Source organism: Portunus trituberculatus, chromosome 28 (assembly GCF_017591435.1).
Source record: "Portunus trituberculatus isolate SZX2019 chromosome 28, ASM1759143v1, whole genome shotgun sequence".
Lineage (NCBI taxonomy): Eukaryota > Metazoa > Arthropoda > Malacostraca > Decapoda > Portunidae > Portunus > Portunus trituberculatus.
The window spans coordinates 11176056-11196162 of record NC_059282.1 but is presented as its reverse complement, the minus strand read 5'-3'; the positions used below and the strand labels follow the sequence as shown (position 1 = coordinate 11196162).

The 20107-nt window shown below is 40.6% G+C and overlaps 1 long non-coding RNA gene across 1 annotated transcript in view; it reads left to right on the top strand.

Annotated features, from left to right (window-relative positions):
• LOC123510260 overlaps positions 1–16147 on the top strand; it is a 119379-nt gene extending 103232 nt beyond the window's left edge. The window contains exon 3 of the long non-coding RNA XR_006676447.1: positions 14911–16147. This is a non-coding gene — a long non-coding RNA (uncharacterized LOC123510260). The remainder of the gene's footprint in view (positions 1–14910) is intronic.
• The last annotated feature ends 3960 nt before the right edge of the window (positions 16148–20107 follow it).

The window sequence follows — 20107 nt, the reverse complement described above, 5'->3', positions numbered from 1 at the left end:
GGATTGTTTGTCGTCCACCTGGTGCTTGTAGCGTGGCGGGTTTTGTCCCCTTTGTGTAGTGAGATATTGAAGAGAGAGAGAGGGAGAGGGAGAGGGAGAGGGAGGGAAAAGTGAACAATAACTAGAGACAATTGCTCAGTTTTTATTTTCAAGACGTGAACCCAAAATCACTAGAGAGAGAGAGAGAGAGAGAGAGAGAGAGAGAGAGAGAGGAGATTAGCGGTAACATCCAACGATTACATTTCCATAAGTCTCAATTCGCCACATTTTCTCATTGATAGTTGCAGTGTTGCCAGCAAAAAGGAAAGGAACATTTTGGCAGCCGTGACGAGCCATTTTCCTCATATCCCTCAAATTGGGAAAGTTTTTGGGGAGAAGGGGCGACTCTTAATGGATTTCCTTGTATTTTCGTCATTTTAGAGAGTTGTCTGTCTATTGATCTTCAGGGAGACGAGGAGGAGGAGGAGGAGGAGGAAGAGGAGGAGCTGTGATAAACGTTACCCGTAATCGATGGGGAGCAGATACCGACATGTCCTCCTCCTCCTCCTCCTCCTCCTCCTCCTCCTCCTCCTCCTCCTCCTCCTCCTCCTCCTCCTCCTCCTCCTCCTCCTCCTCCTCCTCCTTTCATCTCTCGTCTTTCGTCCCCGTCCCTCCTCATCTTCCTATCTCGCCCTCTTCGCTCTTGCTTATCAGGCTAATGAAATGTCCGATCTTTTTCATATTCTTCTCTCCTGTTTTGCCTCTCGAAACATCTGCGTTATCTTTTTAATGGTTTTCCTTTTTTTTTTTTTTTTTTTTTTTTTTTTTTTTCTAGATTTTTGGTTTTGTTTATTTATTTGAATTTATTTTCTCTCATTTCTTCCTATTATTGTCTTCTTTTCTGATTTCTCCCTCAATTTTTCCTTTTCGTTCGATACTATATAAGTGAAAATCTCTCTCTCTCTCTCTCTCTCTCTCTCTCTCTCTCTCTCTCTCTCTCTCTCTCTCTCTCTCTCTCTCTCTCTCTCTCTCTCTCTCTCTCTCTCGCATCACCTTGTTTTCCAGATTGAAATAAACTAATTACATCCTTTGAAATAAACTAATTGCCTGGATTATCATTATCTCATTTTACTTGAACTAGATTACAGCTTTCACGATGCGCGTCACTCACTAGGCGGGAGCGAAGGCTGAGCAGTATGTACACGCCTTATCGAGTCTCTCCCAGCGTGCCGAATTAAGTCATCAAAGAAGTGGACGATAATTCCCTTCCTTTACCATCTGGCGCGTTCTTAATTAATCTGGATCGTCAAACAGGTTCTTTTATTCATTCTTCCCTCTGCCACGGTTTTGTGTGTGAGCGCTGTGTTACGTTTTACTTTCAGAATGAGTGTGTGTGTGTGTGTGTGTGTGTGTGTGTGTGTGTGTGTGTGTGTGTGTGTGTGTGTGATCATTATTTTATTGTAATTCTCTTCACTTTCGATGCTGATGTGGTGTTAAGAGCGTGCGTGATGTAAAAGCTTCTGTGACGTGATGTGTTATGGAATCCTTGTTACATTTTACACAAAGTAATTACACAAGTATGCGATAATTGCCTCCTGTAATTCATTTCACTCCAGACTGATCGAGAGCCTTTAATACCGCTCTGTTCAATTTTAGTTCAGACATTTAGATTGTAACGTGTTATATTTAACTGTCAAAGTGATTACAGAAGTATGCGATGATTGCTTCCCGTAATCCACACCCTCTTCCAACAGTGGTCGAGAATAATTCAAATCGCCTTATTCAGTTTTAATTAAGACATGTACGTTATGTTTTTGTGCCGAAGTTTGGTGATTACAGAAATATACAATAACCATTATGTAGTGTTAATTAATGAATTGTAGAGGCGCCATATGACCTAAGTTGTTGCGTTGCCTTACCTTAAAACTAAACCAAAAACCACTTCCTCCATACTGTAATTTATGTTTCTTCTGACATTAATCTAATTTAAAATCGCTTTATTCACAGTCCGCCTCTTATAATGGCCGCAATATCTTATCTTGAGAAGAATGATTACAGAAATGTTCGATACGTGCCTCCAGTACCACACACTTCTGACTTTTTTTCTTATGTAGGGAAGAGGGCCAACCAAGGGCAAAAAAAAGAAGAAAAGATTAAAGAAAAAAGGCCCACTTGAGTGCTGGCTCTCTAAAAAGTGGAAAAGTGTCAGCCAAAAACTCTTGAAGGTTGGGCTTCCTCACTTGGGGCAAGGGTTTCCTAGCGGGTGGGCTTTGTGATAGGAGGTATCCCAAAAAGTATATCCTTCACCCCATAAATTCCCGTGAAAAGCTCACATGGCATATAGAAAAAAAAAAATAAATAAAAAATCGCTGCACTAATACCAAGGTGAGATACATTACTTAATAGCTCTTGTTTCATTGTCAAAGTTCAATAAATCTTAAAGGTTTGGGAGTAGTTTTGTTGTGAATTTGTCCCTTACGTGATATTGATGTGCGAAGAGTGTTGGATTCTGTTTCGAGTTTTGGTACTCAGGGGACATTTTACGTACACAACTGTTACGTGTACACTTGACGTAATGTTATTTTCTCTAAGGATTTCTGGAAGTGTTTGCGGGGTTCGCTTTATCGCAACTCCAAGAAAAGATAATTGAAATAGCGGTAAAAAGTGTTCAGCGTTCCGCCAAGTATTTTTATAAGTAATCTTTGAATTCTTGGGTAGTCCACTTTATTAAAACTTTACGTGAGGATAGCTGAAGTAATGGCAAAAAGTGTTCCGTAGCTCAGTGCGACTTAACCACTTAAAACCAGGGCATCACATTACTTACAAAACTTTAAATTGGCTTTTTTTCCCTCTTACGTAACTTTGCCCCGTGCCTTGCGTGGCGGGAACACCGGAGCTTCCTTCCAGCCTCATCCACAGCGGCGACTTTAGTTACAGCTTGACGGGGTAAAGATAGAATGTTGGCGGGAGCTCAGATGAATTGCAGGATGAGTTTATTGGAGGGATATTTTTTCGTAGTTAGTATTGTTATCTATTTTATTTATTTATTTGATTTTATTTACCTTTTCTTATTTCTGTAGGTTTCTTTTTATGTTTTCTTGGTTTAGTTATCAATCATAATCTGCGACAATCACCATCGACAACAACAACAACAACAACAACAACATTACAAACACATCAACACCACCTCACCCACAAAAAAAAAAAAAAAAAAAAAGAAAAGAAAAAGAAACTGACACTTTTTCCTTCTTCAGATAAAGCACGCCTCTAAAAGCCAGCAAACAACACCTTTCTGACCTTTAACCTTCGCGTCTCCTTCAGCTCGCTGGCTCAGAATATCCCCAAGGCCTCTGTAAGCCCCCTCATGCATCTACACTGCCAATACTGCTTTCAAACTTTTATTAACGTGAGAACACCTGCGTCTTCCCCCCGGCTAACCTGTCTTACCTTCCTGCCTTACCTGTCCCTTCTGTTCCTTTGCTTACCTGGTACCTGAGTTAAGACTGGATGATGGTGTGAAGGGACTGCTTGGTTATGGATTAATGTGTGTGTGTGTGTGTGTGTGGGTTTCAGGATAGTAGTAGTGATTGTGGTTATAGAACAGTTCCATTATATTGCTGTAATTATGGATGAATTATTTAAGATGGTGATGAGGGCGATAGTAAAAGCATAGTCAGCATAATAATAGTCGTGGTGTATGCTAGACTCGATAGTAGTGGTGGTGGTGGCGGGGCAATCTACGCCATGTTTGACTGGTGAATGCATGAAGTAAACAAGCAAATACTCGTACGTAGTTTCCATAAGTGAACACCGTGCCAGCCTTCCCAGCGGGGCGTGTGCGGGGCAGATGAAAATGAGGAATATGCAGCAGGAAGGGGAATGTGTCTGCATTTGACTCCTTGCTCTGTAGTCGCTGGAAAGAGCAAAGCAACGCGTCCTACTCCCTCTGGACTTGGAATCTTTGTACCTCCAAGTCCTTGTGTGTTCCAGGAAGGTCGTGAGCTGAAGACGACGTAACGCTAAGGGAAAAGACGATGTACAGTGGAAGTGAATGTCTTTTGTTACTCAACCCTTTCATTGGTGTTTGACATGTTTCCTTAATCACAAAGTACTGTAAGACCAGATGAAGAGGAAGAGGAGGGGAAACAAGAGGAATAAGAGACGAAAGGAAGAGAAGTAACAGAATGAAGAAAAATGAATGAAAAAAAGAAGTGGAGAGAAGGATATTAAAAACCTTAAAAAAAGGAAAAAGAAGAAAGAAAAGGGAGAAGTGGAAGTTTTTAGTGGGTAAAACATTTGTTGTTGTTTTTTTCTACAGGGATCTCTGAGGATAAAACTACCTACACATTGGATAGTTTACTCTTTTTATACTCTTTTCTTCCTTGTTGCTCTAAAAGGTTCTATAGATTACGTTTAGGATTCTTGATTTTTCCATATCGCTGGTTGAGAATTGAACATCGTCTATATCTTTCCTTGGCTCTCGTAGTGAAGCAGGGACGAGAGGGAAGTGGCTGTCAGGGGAAATGTGAATGTGTGCCAGATATAGTCTCCACCAAAACTGTGTGACTGGTGCCTGTGTCCTTATAGCGCACGGAGGAAGAGAGGATGCAACAAATGGTTAAGGTATTAGAATTGCGTTTGGGATTCTTGATTTTTCCATATCGCTGGTTGGGAATTGAACATCGTCTATATCTTTCCTTGGCTCTGTTAGTGAAACCTGAGAAGGAGAAACCATAGACTTTACGTGGGAATATTTCTGATAAACTCCTTCACAGCTCGTCAATCTTTCCTATTATCTACAGTTTTGTAAGACCTATTGCTATACTTCACTCCTTCAAAAACGTACTTCACATAGTTTGATTAAATTAACCTCGTATCCTTGTTCTTTAAGTCCTTCCAAAAATATTAACAGTTAGTGAATTTACAGTTTTTATAAGACTAGAGTTTCTTCAATACTTATTTTAATACATACAATACAGTTAGTCACAGTTAGTCAATTTTAATCAGTTTACACTTAATAAGACTTACTTTTTATACTACAGCTCCTTCAAAACATACTTCGGGACTTGGATTAAATTGGTCTCATATTCTTGTTGATTACGTCCATAGAAGCAATTTGATACGGTGGTCTCAGTGTTAGCAGTGACGAATGTACCTAGGAAAGATTGACAACGTGGTAACATTGATAGTATCTCTTGAAAACGTTAACTCTATTGTCATCATCGCTGTCGTTGTTGTTGTTGTTGTTGTTGTTGTTGATTCCTTCTTTCTTCTTCTTCTTCTTCTTCTTCTTCTTCTTCTTCTTCTTCTTCTTCTTCTTCTTCTTTTTCTGCCTTGCTTTTTATAGGCTGGTAAAGAGGATAATTCTCTCTCTCTCTCTCTCTCTCTCTCTCTCTCTCTCTCTCTCTCTCTCTCTCTCTCTCTCTCTCTCTCTCTCTCTCTCGATAAATTAAGTAAATTCATATTAAATCGTCTTAAGGCTTTTTGGATTTAAAGCCTTGATATTTATTATTAATCGTTAGGTTTCCATTAAATCCCCATCAGATCTCGTACGGATTAAGCTCCTCCTCCTCCTCCTCTTCCTCCTCCTCCTCCTCCTCTTCCTCTTCCTCCTCCTCGCAGCTTAGTCCTCCTCTTTATCATTATCCCTATCAGAAACATTAGCGCCAAACATTTTTTTTCTTCCTCCTCCTCCTCCTCCTCCTCCTCCTCCTCCTCCTCCTCCTCCTCCTCCTCCTCCTCCTCCTCCTCCTCCTCCTCCTTCTCCTCCTCCTCCATCATCATCATATAATTATCATCATATCATTATCATCATTAAGAGAAGCAGCATAGTTTTATTATTTTCTTCCTCCCTCCCTCCTTCCTCCCTCCCACATTCCCTCCCTCCTTTCTTTCTTCTCTCCCTCCCTCGCTCGTGGGAGTTGGAAGACTGAGATTTTTCTGATTGTCTTCAAAAACTAGGACAGTGAGAGAGAGAGAGAGAGAGAGAGAGAGAGAGGGAGGAGGAGGGTTGGTCATAATGAACTGGCCTTGGAGGAACGAGGGAAAGACGGAGAGGAGAGGAAAGAGAGTAAGAAGTGGGAAAAATTGGAAAAAAAGAGAGGGAGGGAATATTTGGATGTAAAGTTACTCAAAGAAATTAGAACAGAGAGAGAGAGAGAGAGAGAGAGAGAGGACCCCAATCCACCCTCCGATAAACCAATAGAACTTTTGGCATATTTAATTGGATTTTCTCTCACTCCGTAGCGATTTCCTCTCTCTCTCTCTCTCTCTCTCTCTCTCTCTCTCTCTCTCTCTCTCTCTCTCTCTCTCTCTCTCTCTCTCTCTCTCTCAACACCATGGTTCCTTATATACCGTATCATAACTCCTCCCCTCTCCCTCCCTTTCTCCCTCCCACCCTCTCCCTCTCTCTCCCTCCCCCTCTCCCTCTCCCCTCGCTTATCTCCACCTTGCAGTCCTTGGAGCAACAGGGGACGTGTCCAGCATCTCGTCTTCAATGTCAACATTTTCCTCCTCCTCCTCCTCCTCCTCCTCCTCCTCCTCCTCCTCCTCCTCCTCCTCCTTTTTTTTCCGCATTCTCATTTTTCATTCCCATTCCTCTGTTTTCAAGCCTTTCCTTTATTTCTCATTTTTTCGTGTGTGTGTGTGTGTGTGTGTGTGTGTGTGTGTGTGTGAGTGTGAGAGAGAGTGAGTGAGTGAGCGCAAGGATTCTGGAGAAATGCCAAACCTTCCTTTGTCTCATCTCCCTTTCCTCCTCCTCCTCCTCCTCCTCCTCCTCCTCCTCCTCCTCCTCCTCCTCCTCCTCCTCCTCCTCCTCTGAGTCTTCTTCGACCATCCCTTCATCTTTCTTTTTCTGATATACAACTCAGTCATTTTCTCGCTCACTCACTCGTACACACACACACACACACACACACACACACACACACACACACACACACACACACACACACACACACACACACACACACACACTTCACCAATTTAAAGGGACCCGCTCGCTTTCACTTTACTCGACAATTAAGTGAGACAAGGAACCCAATTTGCTTACCCACTTTGCATGCAGAAAGCACGAACACACACACACACACACACACACACACACACACACACACACACACACACACACACACACACACACACACACACACACGTCTCTCCATTCTTATTTATTTCAGATCCTATGCATTTGATTTCAATTTTGCTTTTCTCATCATTTTGTGTTTTTTTTTATAACAATATGATTTTTTTTTTTTATTTATTTGTTACTAACATACATTTTACATCTTAATTTATTACATCTTCAATACTGGGACGCATTTTTACCTTGAGATTTGTGTGCGAAGGGTCTATGATGTTCAGAAGATTAATGGCCAGGGTCTTCACTATTTTAATCCCCTACACGAATTTCTGAAGCTGTGTAAAATCACCAAATAGTAAGCAGAGTGAATATGGAAACGCGTCATGGTACTGAAAGGGGTTAAATATAAACGAAAGCCTTGGAGGTGTGTCAGTTTGATATCGTAGTTGGCAGATGGTCAGATTTCTCCTTCCCGCCTCCTCTTCTCTCTTTGGAATTCCGTGTGTGTTTTTCTACTACTGGGAGGTGAATACGGACTGCCCTGTATAGAAATATGCCCAAGACTTGTCACCTAGCTCTACATTCGAACCCTGGCGCTCTCAATTCTCTCCTCTTTATCTTTTCCTCCTCTACCTCCTCCTCCTCCTCTACTTCTCCTTCTCCTTCTCCTTCTCCTTCTCCTTCTCCTTCTCCTTCCTCCTCCTCCTCCTCCTCCTCCTCCTCCTCCTCCTTTTAGCGATAGTAGTAGTTACACTAGATATCTCTTTTTCTTAGCGATAGTAGTAGTTCCATTAGTACTCTCTTTTTTTCCCATCTTTCCTGTGTAAATTTCCCCGATTGTCCTTCTCAACACTCGGGGTGTATTTTTCGTCTTATTTCTTGCCGGGTGACGCCGGAGAGATTGGTGGGTGGGGAGGAGCTTCATCTATTCTATCCTTACCTCCTACTAAGTATGTAGCTTCTGTACGTGTAGTTTAGTAAACGAGTGACCTCGTTATAGGTCGCAAGGCCTCCTGTCACTCGTCTTTCCTATGTATTCCTATGTATTCCTCCTCCTCCTCCTCCTCCTCCTCCTCCTCCTCCTCCTCCTCCTTTAAGCATGGCAGTGACTCATTCGAAGGGAAATCTTTGTATTTAGTATCGGGAAGCAGGTAACGAACACACACACACACACACACACCTCCGTAATATTGAAGGACGGGAAGGGAAAGTATAGAACATTTTCTTCTTCAATACGAGGAGGAGGAGGAGGAGGAGGAGGGGGAGGGGGAAGGAAGAAGAAGAAGAAGAAGAAGAAGAAGAAGAAGAAGAAGGAGGAGGAGGAGGAGGAGGAGGAAGAGGACGTGACAACAATAAAAACAACAACAACAACAACAACAATACCACCAGCAACAGCAATAATAATAACAACAACAACAACAACAAAATTTTATCAATCTTCCGAAATCACCTCCCATCACACTTCTTCCATTCCCATCCCCCATATCCTTCTTACCCATCCTCTCCCACTGTCTTCCTCTTTCCTAGCAGTCCTCTACCCTCCCATACAGCCTCCCTTCACCCTTCCTCTTCCTCTTCCCTTTCCTCTTCCTTAGCTTTCATCATCTCCGTTCTGTGATATTTTGTACCTAGTTGACTCTCTCTCTCTCTCTCTCTCTCTCTCTCTCTCTCTCTCTCTCTCTCTCTCTCTCTCTCTCTCTCTCTCTCTCTCTCTCTCTCTCTCTCTCTCTCCTTCTCCTTTGTCTCCTTCTCCCTTCTTCTCCTTCGTGTCATCCTCTCCCTTCTTCTCCTTGTGTCCCTTCCTCTCCCTTCCTCTCCCTCTGCATTCCTATCCCTTCATCTCCCCTTTCCCCCTTTTTTTTTTTTTTCTCTCTTTCATGAGTTGGGCAGAAGTAAAATATCCACCACCACCACCACCACCACCACCACCATTACTCCGTCCCTCATAACTCTAGATTTTCAAGTCGTATGTCACACTTTCTCTGGTAAAAATAGCGTAGTTTATACCATTCCCTCACTCACTCTTACACCTAACTGCTTCTCTTTTCCTCTCTCTCACTCTCTCCCTCTTTCCCTCTCACTCCCACACACTCCCTCTCACTTCCAAGTCCACTTTCCTTCATCTTTTTCTGTGTTTTTATTCCTTCTCGCGGTCATTTTCATTTTTCATTCTTTTTTTCCTCGTCTCTGTTCTCTCTTCTTCTTCTTCTTCTTCTTCTTCTTCTTCTTCTTCTTTTCTCATTTCTCATTTCCTTTTTTATTTTTTTCATTTAGGCGTCTTTTTTTTCCCCTCTCTCTTTCGTCTTATTTCATGTACATTTCCCTTCATCATTTCTCATTTTGTCCTCTTCCTTTCCTTCTTTTCTTCTCATCTTTCCTCCTTTGTTTCATCTCTGCTTTTCGTCTTTCATTTTTCCTTCTTCCATCCTTCTCATTTTGTATTCCTCGTGCTTCTAATATTCCTCCTCCTCCTCCTCCTCCTCCTCCTCCTCCTCCTCCTCCTCCTCCTCCTCCTCCTCCTCCTCCTCCTCCTCCTCCTCCACGTTTTCTCTTTCTCCTCTTTTCATCTCTCTTTGCTTTAACATTCTTTTCCTTATAATTTCCTCCTCCTCCTCCTCCTCCTCCTCCTCCTCCTCCTCCTCCTCCTCCTCCTCCTCCAATTCATCAGTAAGTAGGAAAAGTACCTCAAGTAAATTCTCTCTCTCTCTCTCTCTCTCTCTCTCTCTCTCTCTCTCTCTCTCTCTCTCTCTCTCTCTCTCTCTCTCCTCGTTGCATAAATTAAAGAAAAAGGTAATTAATGAGAGATAAAGATTTAGACTAATTTTTTGAAAGGACTTGATTACTTTGGAGGAAGAGGAGGAAGCAGGAAAGATTGGCTGAAGAAGAGGAAGCAGGAGAGATTGAGTGAAAGATGGAGGGATGATATAAACAGCGAGAAGAATTCCAAATGAGGAGGAGGGAAAAAATATGATGAAATGCTGAGATGAAATAGAAAGGAGAGGTTATATTAAAAAGAATTGGAAACGGTAGGCCAGGCGAGAGAGAGAGAGAGAGAGAGAGAGAGAGAGAGAGAGAGAGAGAGAGAGAGAACCCCATCAGTACCATGACGCATTTTCATTTACATTGTACCTATTATTTAGCGATTTGATACAGCTTCAGAAACTTCTGGGTGGATTAGAATAGTGAAGACTCCGGCCTTTAATCTTCTGACATCCATAGACCCTTGCTAATGTCAATAAAATCGTCTAATCACACTTAAAACTGATATAGACCCTTGCTGATGTCAATAAAATCGTCTAATCACACTTAAACCTGAAATAGACTCTGGTTAATGTCAATAAAATCGTCTAATCACACTTAAAACTGATATAGACCCTTGCTGATGTCAATAAAATCGTCTAATCACACTTAAACCTGAAATAGACTCTTGCTAATGTCAATAAGATCATTTAATCACACTTAAAACTGATATAGACCCTTGCTAATGTCAATAAAATCGTCTAATCACACTTAAAACTAATGGTAACAATGCATTCCAGTACTGAAGATGCTAATGAAGGAAGGTGATATTTATGTGGATGATTGATGTAGAATCTATGTACGAAGATCGGTTGACGAATTAATTGATAGAAAAAATGTATCTTGAAGACCTGAATTTGAGATAAAGAAAGTATGAATTACGATAAATGAGGAATGTAAAGGTTAAGAAAAGAAGAATGAGTGACAGAATTTTGTTAATGTTAATTGTGAGAGTGTTGATTGATAAAATAAGGAAAACAAGGAGTCATTTTATGCATAGGAAAAGTCCAAAGCGAATAAATGAAAGGTAGAAAATAGATAAGTCAATTTTAATTTCATGATGTTGAATGAACTGAAAGAAAAGTAAAAAAAAAAAAAAGAAAAAGATAGAAAGAAAAAATAAAACGAAAAAGAAAAACAATAAAAAAAAAAAGAAAAAAAAAATATAAAAAGAAAGAAAAAAAATCATTAAAAAGAAAAAATAATAAATAAATGATAGAAAGACAAAAATAAATAGCAATGTATATATACGAAAAAAAAAATAGAAAATAAGAAAAAAAAAATATGTACCTTAAGATCCAGAATTAATTAAAAGAAAAGAACAGAAAAAAAAAGTTGCGTTCTAAATAATTACAGGTATTGTCCTCTACCTGAGTGAGTGACGGGGAGTTGACAGGCAGGTGACAGGTGACTGAGGAGCCAGGACAGGTGGCTGGTGGGTGGGGTGGGGGGTGGGGAGTAACTACGGAAAGGTAACAAGGTGAAAATAAACCAAAAATTTTTCCTCGTGACATCTCGTGGGGTAGGAATGGGGAAAGATGTCTCGTATTGTATCGTTAGTGTATTTTTTCCATGTTTTTCCTCCATTTTTCCTGTATTTTCATGTACTGGTTTTCTATTTTCTTTCTTGGTTTAGTGATAGTTTCCATCTCTCATTTTTTTTTTTTTATTGTTAGTGTGTTTGTCATATTTTTTTTCCCTTTTTTCCTGTATTTTCCTTTATTGCTTTCCTTCCGTTTTCTTTTCTTTTTGCGTTGTTTTCATCTTATTTTGTTTGTCTCCATCTCATTTTCACTGTTTGTTTGTATTGTTAGTGTTTGTCATGTTTTTCCCTTTTTCCTCTATTTTCATGTACTGCTTTCTTTCCTTCCGTTTTCTTTTCTTTGCGTTTTATTTTCACCTTATTTTGTTCACGTTTTCATTCATTTTTTCAGTTTTTGTTCGTATTATTAGCTTTTTTTTCATATTTTCCTCTTTTCCTGCGTTTTCATACTTTGGTTTCATTTTCTTTTCTTTTTTTTTTATTTTCACCGTATATTGTTTCTCTCCCTTTCTTTTTTCATTGTTTTGTTAGTTTGTCATGTTTTTCCCTCCTTTTTTCCTGTATGTTGTATTTTAATTTCTTTTCTTTCGTCTGGGTTCTATTTTTCACCTTTCCATTTTTTTTTTCCATTTCCGTCCCTTCAGCTTTCCTATTATTTTTATTTCTTTTCATTATTCATCCATTCTTTCATTTATCAATTTTTTTTTCTTCCTTTCTACCGTTTTTCTTCCATATATTTATTTTATTGTAATTTACCTCCATGTGTTTCTAAAAATTGCCCTTATTACTCATTTTTACATTGTTTTTTATCGTCTTTTCTCCTGTTCCTATATTCATTCCTCTCTCTCCTCCTTCTCTTCTTCTTCTCTTTTTACTTTGTTTTTATCCTTCCTTCCTTTCGTCTTTTCTCCTGTTCCTATATTCCTTCCTTCTCTCACCTCCTCCTCCTCCTCCTCCTCCTCCTCCTCCTCCTCCTCCTCCTCCTCCTCCTCCTCCTCCTCCGAGTGTCCATTATCCTTATTACGCCTCATTATAGTATCTCTACAACCTTCTCTTCTTTTTGACAGCATCACTTTTTTCCTTCTTCCTTCTTTATTCCCCTCCTTTTTTCTCCCTCCTTTATCGCTGACGCCTTCCTTGTCTCTTTCCTACGTGTTGTCTTTGTTATTCTTTTTTTTCTTTCGCCTTTTTATTCTTGTTTTGTTGTTTTTGTTGTGTTTCATCTTTCCTCCTCCTTTTCCTCCTCCTTCTCCTTCTAATTCTACTTCTCTTTATCTCTTTCTTCTTCTCTTTCTTCTTCTCCTTCTAGTTCTCCTCCTTCTAGTTCTCCTCCTCCTCCTCCTCCTCCTCCACTTCAAACATCATCTTAAATCTATACACCAAAAGATGCATAATCCTTTATACTGACATATGCTAGAGAGTCCTTTGAGTCCTTGAGCCGCGTCCTTCTTACTCCTTGCCGTAATAGACTTGGCCGTGTAGGACAGTGAAGAAGGGAGATGGATGTGAAGGGTAAGAATAGGAAGAGGAGGAGGTAGAGGAGGAGAATGGGTAAGGGATAGCAGAGAAGAAAAGAGTGGGAAGAGTAATAGTGGTAGTAATAGAGGAGGAGGAGGAGGAGGAGGAGGAGGAGGAGGAGGAGGAGGAGGAGGAGAAGAAGAAGGAGGAGAAGGAGAAGGAGAAGAAGATGAAAAGGCTGGAATAGGAAATTGTATTAGTAGTAGTAATAGTGTATTAGTAGTTGTAGTAGTAGTAGTAGTAGTTGTAGTGTAGTAGTAGTGATGGAGGTGGTGGTGGTGGTTGTAGTAGTAGTAGTAGTAGGAGAAGGAGGAGGAAGAGGAAGAGAAAAGAGAAAGTAAAGAGAAAAATAGTACAAGTAGGGAAAAAGGCAACATTAGTAGTAGCAGGAGGAGGAGGAGGAGGAAGAGGAGGAAAATGGAGGAAAAAACGGAGGAGGAAGATGGAGGAAAAATGGAGGAGGAGGAAATTGGTGAAGAGAAATAAGGATTGGATGAGTTTAGACCTTTTCCTGTCTGTCTGATGGACCGGAAGTTGAGATGAATGAAATATTTGAGATGGCAGAATTGGACTCCTCTCTCTCTCTCTCTCTCTCTCTCTCTCTCTCTCTCTCTCTCTCTCTCTCTCTCTCTCTCTCTCTCTCTCTCTCTCTCTCTCTCTCTCTCTCTCCTGATTTATAGTCGATTCATCATTTTTTTCTGCTGATTTCAGTATTATTTTTTTTTTTTCGTCTTTCCTTTTTTTTATCCATCCCTTATTTCTTCCTCTCTCCTTCCTTCCTTCCTTCCTTCCTTCCTTCCTTCCTTCCTTCCTTCCTTCCTTCCTTCCTTCCTTCATTCCGTCTTTCCTTTCTTCCACCCACTCAATTACCCACCATTCTCTCTCTCTCTCTCTCTCTCTCTCTCTCTCTTTCTCTTTCTCTTTCTTTCCCCCCCCCCCTCCCTTCCCTTCCCTCCTTTACTCCATCTAATCTCATCCCGTCCGTCTTTTTACAGGAATTTGAGAAGGAAAGAAAAAAACTAAGGAAATAAAGGCTAACACATTTTTCCTTTCCTGTTCCCATTCCCATTCCCATTCCCATACTCATTCCCATTCCCCCTCGCCGCGCCTCCAGTCTGTATACACAAGGGACTTCTAAAAATTTTCTGTGTAAATGTTTAATACAAATATACTTGAGGAATAAAAGGGAGTGTGTTGGAACTTTCATTCTCTCTCTCTCTCTCTCTCTCTCTCTCTCTCTCTCTCTCTCTCTCTCTCTCTCTCTCTCTCTCTCTCTCTCTCTCTCTGGGGATTTGAATTGTGAATGAAGTGATAAATTGTTTACATAAAATGAACAACAATGACAACAACAACAACAACAACAACAACAACAACTACTACTACTGCTACTACTACTACTACTACTACTACTACTACTATATTTGCAACTATTCTTTGTGTATGAAGAATAAATTTTGTTCAAGTACTGATGCTGTGTGTGTGTGTGTGTGTGTGTGTGTGTGTGTGTGTGTGTGTGTGTGTGTGTGTGTGTGTGTGTGTGTCTGTGTGTGACTAATGCCCACTTTGAGAAATGGCTTATTATTCTACCTCCGGAACAGCTCCCATTACAGACTCACAGCTGCTGCACACACACACACACACACACACACACACACACACACACACACACACACACACACACACACACACACACACACACACAGAGCATCAGTACTTGAACAAAATTTATTAATATACAAAGAATGGTTGTAAATATGGTAGTAGTAGTAGTAGTAGTAGTAGTAGTAGTAGTAGTAGTAGTTATAGTATAAATAATAGGAATGTTAATAATAATGATAATAGAAACAATAGTAATGTAGTAGCAGTAATAATAATGATATTAATATTGCCGATAATTATAGTAATAATAACAATGGTAATAATGCTACATGTTTTATCCACCTTTCCCCCGAGCTCACTAATTAATACCTGTGTTTCTCTTTCTTTCCAGGTGAGTGATGGGAAGAGGGAAACAAACGATGGGCAACTAGCACCACCATTCACACACACCCACGGAAAGCTCACAAAATCCATACCAAAACGCATCTCTTTCTCTTCCACAACACTATTCCTGGACGAAATATTAGCGTAGTATATTCTGACGACCCCACAGTACTGCCAGGTGCATAAATTGGCCTAAAAAATGCACCGAGCCGTATTGAATTAAGAGTGTGAGGTGAATTTGAACTGGGAGAGTGAAAGAGAAAATTATGTACATAGTTATGGGTGGTGGTGGTGGTGGTGGTGGTGGTATTGTATGAGTAATGTTTGTTATGAAGAGAAGGAAAGATACGTAGGTTTGGATGAGGTGGTGATGGTGTTCAAGATACCGATTGATTGATGTTTTGTTAATATGGAGAGAAGGAAGGAAGTTTACGTGTGGGTGATGGTGAAGGTGAAAGTAGTAGTAATGGTGACACTTGTAAATGGAAGACGAATGCTTGGTTATGAGAAAAAGAGCATTAGATAGATGATGGTGATAATAGTGAATGATAATGGTGATGGTGATAGTATTTCTACTGTACAAAATTAATATGTAGATTTCAAAAGAATATAGTTAGCTATAGATGAGATAACAGCAATAATGGCGATAGTAAATGGTTATGATAATGGTGATAGCTTTAATGTATAATAGGACATTAATTTTAACCCCTTCAGTACCAGGACGCGTTTTCTTACCTATTGTGGTGACTATTTGGTGATTTTATACAGCTGACTATGGCCATTAATCTTCTGTCCCCCTTAGACCCTTCCTATTGCAAATAAAATCGTCAAATGACACCCAAAACTCGTGATAAAAATGCGTCATAGTACTGAAAGGATTAAGTAAGAGAAAGGATCGAGTTTTGGAAGGTGATGGTGATTGCTGTGGTGATGGTGACTGTGGAGGGACCTTAGTGGTGAATGGAATGGAGGAAGTGGAGGCGTAAGTGGAATGTGGCAGGTCATGGATGAGTGAGTGAAGGTCAGTGAGGTCATTAGGTAAATTGTACTAGAGAGAGAGAGAGAGAGAGAGAGAGAGAATTTATGCAGTCCTATATTTACATTAACATCTTTTACCATGTCTTATTTTCCGTATTTTCGAATTTTTTTCCCATTTTTCGGTGTGCATTTCGAAATAGTGTAGTTTGCCTCTTCACAGGTGGAAGAAAACTGGTGTTTACACTGAGTTTAGAGAACGGTTTCGTTTTCTTTGACAGGTCTGACATAGAGAATGGGTGAGTCAGCTGCCGAGTATTCCATGGTATACTCTTACATTCTGAGAGAGAGAGAGAGAGAGAGAGAGAGAGAGAGAGAGAGAGAGAGAGAGAGAGTACCGCTTCAGTTAGTTTTCTCATTTATTTAATTTATATCCCATGTACATCTGTATTGTTAATTGATCAGAGAATTGTGTGTTGTCTTTAATATTGCTGAAGAGATCATATGTGTGAATATGGATTTGCTTTTCAACTTTGTTTCTTCCTTTGTGTTCTTTTCTACTGGTGTTTTCACTGTTCACCGCCAAACTGTATTGATGGGTACACAACTACATTTTTACCATATATAAGAATGATGACCGTAGGAATGATAATGATAATAGCAATAATGTTAGTTTATTATTATTATTATTATTATTATTATTATTATTATTATTATTATTATTACTAGTACTACTACTACTACTACTACTACTACTACTACTACTACTACTACTACTACTACTACTACTACTACTACTACTACTACTACTACTACTAGTAGTTACTCTTACCTTGCGAACTCAGTTTTTTAAACATATTATTTATAAGTTTGGAGAATGTGTGTGTGTGTGTGTGTGTGTGTGTGTGTGTGTGTGTGTGTGTGTGTGTGTGTGTGTGTGTGTGTGTGTGTGTGTGTGTGTGTGCTGGCGCTGCGAGGTGAGGTGTGGTGAAGGCAAGCCACAGACCAACCAGCTTCATTTAGCTCTTCAACATTAAAGGGAACCTGACTTACCCTTTCCTGCCTGCACCGTCTGTCTGGCCCTTAGGGGAGTGAGGGGGGTAGCCAGGTGAGGGCAGGCCACGCACTGCTACCTTTAATAGCAGGTGAAGCGCAGCAGGCAACAGTGAGTCGTGGATAAACAAATGCATTAAATGTAAATACTCATCTTTATCACTCATAAAATATCCATATTGATCAAATTTAACTTTTTTTTTTATTTCATTCGTTTGTAATTTCATTTCAATTTGGTTTCATATTTGCAATTAGCTCCTATCACTATTTTTTTCGTATCTGTTATCTTACCTGCGTTCATTTCCTTGATTACTTTGACGTGGGATAATGTGTTTACTTTCCCTACCTGGCCTTATCTTACCTGTCCTTCAATTACGTGAGTTTGCATACCTGCGTCCAATTTAGCGTTAAGTTCCCTTGATGCTTTCTCTGTACACCTAATTTAATTTCGTTGATGGTGACTTTGTTAAATACACTTTCCTATGATTCATTATCTTACCTGCGTCAATACCTGCACCTTGTCACGTGTTATCTGATGTGTCACTCAAGGAAATCTATTTATACTTCGCCATGGTCACCGCCAAGTCCACGGTAATTAAAGGGAGGAAGAAAAATCACCAAATATAATTACAGGGAGAGAATGAAGAACAATATTTTCGTTGGCCTGTTTTTGTTATTCTTGTTGCTTGCGTTTGTGTTTTAATTTATTTTTTTCTTTGTTTTGGTTGTCTGTCTCTATCTATCCACCTTTAAGTGTGTATCCGTGTGCCGTCTGACTCACTGTTTGTGTCTCTTCGGTCTGCCTGTCTCTATCTATCTGCTGGATCTGTCTTCTGTGACTTATAGTGTCTTGTTATCTATCAGTGAGTCTATCGAAGTGTTCAGATCCCTTGTTTCTTTTTTCTACCTGTTTCTGTCCATTTATCTACCTTTCTGGCTATATATTTATATTTTGACTTTCTTTGTGTATATTTGTCTATCTATTTATCTATCTATTTGTATCTATGTATCTATCTATTCACCTACCCCACATACACGCCTATCTACCCATCCACCCACCAACAAACACGTGTCTCACACTCCTTCCTTCCCTTCCATCCCCTTTCCCTCCCTCCCTCCCTCCAGACATCAAACACAATATCCCTTCCCACCACTAACCTCAAAAAAAAAAAAAAAAAAAAAAAAAACATTAAAACACGTGAAAACACCGACTAATCCTAAATTCCTCCTATTTTTCATCACCGTGTGTGTGTGTGTGTGTGTGTGTGTGTGTGTGTGTGTGTGTGTGTGTGTGTGTGTGTGTGTGTGTGTGTGTGTGTGTGTGTGTGTGTCAGGTGACCCTTACCTCTCTGCGCTGTGAGGAGGGATTGGGTGCTCAGTGATAGTCAGGAATCGTGTACGTGGCTTGCTGTGCGCCGGTAATTGTGTCAGGGCAGAGAGAGAGAGAGAGAGAGAGAGAGAGAGAGTTTTTAATTTGTTTTTTTTTATCGGCAATGGCTTTCTCACACACACACACACACACACACACACACACACACACACACACACACACACACACACACACACACACACACACACACACACACACACACACACCATAAGGAAAGTTCATCTGGAATCTATGTTTTTTACTGAGGACTTCATTACAACAAATAGTAGTAGTAGTAGTAGTAGTAGTAGTAGTAGTAGTAAATATAATAATAGTAATAATGATAGTAATAACAAGGCAGGTGATAAAACACAGTGACCTTTGCTTGTTAATCACGTCACCTTAGCAACACCTGAGATTTCGTTCCCACTGAAGGAAAAAGAGGGAGTGAAGGAGAGTGGAGGAAGAGGAGGAGGAGGAAGAGGAAGAGGAAGAGGAGGAGGAGGAGGAGGAGGAGGAGGAGGTGGAGGTGGTGGTAACGTTGACGTGGAAAACATTACCTGGGAGACCAGATCAATATCTCTCCCAGTCACCTTGTGTGTGTGTGTGTGTGTGTGTGTGTGTGTGTGTGTGTGTGTGTGTGTGTGTGTGTGTGTGTGTGTCGATTCCAATACGCACACCGCTGGCCTTTAGGTATTCTAGCAATTTGTGTACGTAACATTTCCACGCACACGCACACACGTACACGCACACACGTACACACACACGTCGGTGATACGCGCGTGTAAACTTTCCTTTGTGACATGTTTACGCACAAGGAATCTACCGTGCACGTGAGAGAGAGAGAGAGAGAGAGAGAGAGAGAATTATAAAACGCTAGAATGGGAATAAAGAGGAAGAAAAGAGAAGAAAGAGGAGAAGATGAAAGAATATAGGTAGAAAAGGAGGACGTTGGGAAAAGGAACAAAGAAGAGAGAAGAAGAAATTGGTAATGAAAGGAGAGAAAGAGAAACCAGGTGCGTGAGAGGAGAAAGGAAGAAGAGAATAAGGGTAAAGGAGAGAAACGTTATCTCCACACACACACACACACACACACACACACACACACACACACACACACACACACACACACACACACACACACACACACACACAGAGAGAGAGAGAGAGAGAGAGAGAGAGAGAGAGAGGTTTGAGTGGATGGAGAGAAGACGAAGGAAAAGAGAAGAAGCGAGAAGAGTAGGCGAATGGAGTGCATGAGAGAGAGAGAGAGAGAGAGAGAGAGAGAGAGAGAGAGAGAGAGAGAGAGAGAGAGGGTGCATGAGAGGGAAGGTGAAGGATGGTGAGGAGGAGGAGGAGGAGGAGGAGGAGGAGGAGGAGGAGGAGGAGGAGGAGGAGGAGGAGGAGGAGGAGGAGGAGGAGGAGGAGGAGGAGGAAGGGGGGATGCTCAGTGTCTTTCCCGAGGATCAATAACATCTGAGCACATGGCTGCAACTCTCTCTCTCTCTCTCTCTCTCTCTCTCTCTCTCTCTCTCTCTCTCTCTCTCTCTCTCTCTCTCTCTCTCTCTCTCTCTTACATTCGATTTTCTTAACGTTTCTCTCACCAATCCCTTCCTTTATCCTACCTCTTGTTTTTCTCTATTTTATTCCTTTTATCCTTATCATCCTCCTCTTCCTCATTGCCTTCCTCTTCCTCCTCTCTATCGCCTTTTATTCCTCTTTGTTCCCTTAAGTGTCTCCTCCTTTCTTTGTTTCCCCACTTGTTATTTTTTCTCCTCGTGGTTTTTATTCTGCCTTTTATTTATTT